Here is a 3129-nt window from a genome sequence, read left to right as displayed (position 1 = left end):
GACTGAAAAAATCCACACTTACCCACAAATGAAACTCCAATGTACAACATAAATGATCAACAAAAAGGGGAGGACAAACAACCGCTAGAAAACCCTAGAGTCTCACTATGAGGTCTTCAATTCCATTACTTCCCTAAGATAGTTGACACACTTATTTATAAGAAGAAAAATATGCTTATGAATCTAATTAAACTCTCTTTGTTAAGTGGTTCACTTTATATATATATATATATATATATATATATATTCTTTTTGCTTGTAAGTTAGACATCTTTGTATTACAAAAAAAAGCACGAAGATTACATGTTTTGAGGGATTGGGTTAGGCAGATACAAGATTGCAGTAGAAGCAAAAGAGGTTGGTTATCACAAAACTGTGGTAGGTGGGACCACCTGCTCTTGTGAAGAAAACCAGATGACCACCTGAATAGTTTAGATCATCAAAAAAATAGTAAAGGGTAGAAGCCTCAAAATGACTTGAGTCACAATGGAAGCCTAAGCAATGCTAAGTGCTACTTGCTGGGGTTATCCTTCCCATACTTGAGCTCAGGAGGATCTTTCCATTGCACTAGCGTTGGTCTATAGTAGTCATCATCATCAAGCGGTGGGTGCTTAGCTGGTGGAGGGTGTCCAACTAGTGGATGGTGCATTACTGGCAAAGAGTGCCCATCTAATGGTTGGTGCATTGTAGGTGGAGGATGGGTGATGCTGCTTGGGAAATTGGTATGAGCTTCCTTACTACGAGATGTTCCAGGATTCACAAGATTGTTCTCCATGGTATTGCACTGCTGCCAAGGCCTAGATGAGGATTGGCCCTCAATGCAACACATATGCTGCTTATAGGGTCTAATATCTTGCAAGGTAGAATCCACACAACTTTGTGAAAAGGAGTTGTTTGCAGATGAGGAAGTATGTTGGAGTTGAAGCCCTAAAGCACTAGCAATGGTTCATAGCGCAACTTGGGCACGAAAAATGTGAAAGTCTAGGTCCCAAACATGTCCCTCCATCACCATAGTAGCATCTTCTTGGTCTATGATGTGGCGACCCAACAAATTGTAAGAGATACCATGCGTTATCACTGATGATGCCCATCTCTTGGGCCTCTAGGTTTGTAACTAGGCACTGATAACGACGGAGGATGCTATCATCAAATTGTTTAGTGGCCTAGCTGTGCTAAGTAGGGAGAGTCAACTTGCCTCTGCCTCTGCTTCCTCAATGAGGTCTGACACACTCGCTCACCATAACAAATGCGAAGGGATGCTATAACCAATGTTTCTACCTTTTATTGCCCATGCTTTTAACATTCTTAACATTCTCTATAGGCAAACCTTTATTAGCATCAAGTGGACATGTGTACCCGAACTTGATAGGCCATAAATGTTGAATTGAGAGGAATTTGCCACCCATTATGATCCCTTTGATTATGGAAAAACAAGAGACAGACATGAGGCAATGTTGTTCCCTCCAAACAAATGCTTTGAACACATTAATCATGAGAGCAATTAATGCATCTCTCTATCATCTAGACACCCTAATTTGAGGTTTAATAAATAAATTTTTAACTAATATATAAAAATCTTAAAAATAATTAACCCATATTTTTTATTAAATATTTATTTTCACTAACATATGATCTTAAATACAAAATAATAAATAAAATATGAAAGAATTAGAATCGACATTACGTGTATTTAAGCATTATCTCGTATTCCTATTGATCCCCATCGTCCCTGAGATTGAATGAAAACTCGGTAGGTATCGCAATTCCTCTCTCGGCTTTAATGAAATCTTGGTAAGTGGCTGGTTTTACAGAGTTCTAGCCTTCGCCACCATGACTTATAGAATCCGTCATTGTTGGCGCCTGCGCAAAGGCTCTCGGGAATGCCAAGGCAGGTTTTGAGTTTATACAGAGGATTCTTGCGAGCAGCTGGATCCAAAGATTTCCTCGAGCGATGCAGAGTAGAGCAAATTGTATCGGCAGAGTTCAGAAAAATTGCAAAGTCCGCAGGTAAAAGAGATTTCACCTACATCGAGTATTTGCTCCATAGAGGCAACAAACATTTTGACTCTTGAAGACCGCCACTGTAGATTTATCGGTTGTTGAGGTCAGATGATTTTTGTTTTATATTTTCTCGGTGATTGCATTTGATTTGCAGTAAACTGCAGCTGGTCTAGGGTTTTCAGGGTTTTGGATTCGGGGTTCCTCTGAGAGAAAGTTGTATTGGTATGGCGGGTTCCGAGGGGCAGATCAAGGTTCTCGTTAAAATCTGATTCTGCATGAAGTATTTAACCCTAACCCTAACCTCTGGTCTTTATGTATGCCTATATATGCGAAGCCCTAATTTTAGGCCACGATGGGTCAATAACCCCAAAACCGCAATTTTAGGCCATGATGGTTGTCAATAGACCTAAACCGCAATTTTAGGCCATGATGGTTGTCAATAACCCCAAACCGTAATTTTAGGCCGTGATGTATATCAAATTTCGTTCATTTTAATCAAGATTGAATGTGAAACTCATTGGCCCTAAACATACATTGCGCTAGGGGCAATTTGAATTTTTATTATTGTCGGAGGTGGGCATTGCCCTGGACATCTTTGAAGGCTCGTTTATCCTTTTAAATATGCAGAGGATAACTACAAAGCTATAACATATTTATCTATTTATTCAGCAGGGTTCTTTTATTTTGTTCCTATGAATTCTTTTTGTAATTGGTTATCGTGTTTGGCTTTTGTTGAAAATTGAAACTTTAGGTGTACAAAAGCACAAATATTTTTATATTTGAGAGAGTGCCCTTGTTTTCAAGGGGTTCGCAAAATGTCATTTGTCGATGTAAATTTGATATTGTTAATCAGCGATAAAGGAAATTGAAAATGATAATGTTCCTGAATTTATCCCTCTTAATTCCCTGTGATAATCATGCACAACATTGACTCCATAATATTTTATTTGGGTGGCTAGAACTCGTGGAATATATCTTTCTACGTTATTTTTATTACCTCAATGAAAATGCTGATCCGCGATTGTTGCATTATCTACTCTTCATATATTTAGCATTCAAATACCAAGCTTGCTATCTTTAGAAGAGGCATTTAGTTCAAGGAAACCCATTTGATTTATGAGCTCAGTT

At 38.5% G+C, this 3129-nt stretch overlaps 1 long non-coding RNA gene across 1 annotated transcript; it reads left to right on the top strand.

Annotated features, from left to right (window-relative positions):
* The first annotated feature begins 1700 nt into the window (after window positions 1-1700).
* On the top strand, window positions 1701-2678 carry LOC149161800 (uncharacterized). The gene is made up of 2 exons (XR_016261891.1): window positions 1701-2007; window positions 2156-2678. It is a non-coding gene; the product is annotated as an uncharacterized LOC149161800 (long non-coding RNA).
* Window positions 2679-3129: the final 451 nt, after the last annotated feature.

Source organism: Pinus tabuliformis, chromosome 5_2 (genome assembly GCF_031772625.1).
Source record: "Pinus tabuliformis cultivar Carrire ecotype Pingquan chromosome 5_2, CPIR1, whole genome shotgun sequence".
Classification (NCBI taxonomy): Eukaryota; Viridiplantae; Streptophyta; class Pinopsida; order Pinales; family Pinaceae; genus Pinus; species Pinus tabuliformis.
Note: the sequence above shows the minus strand (reverse complement) of the source record. Positions and strands in the feature narration are given on the sequence as shown.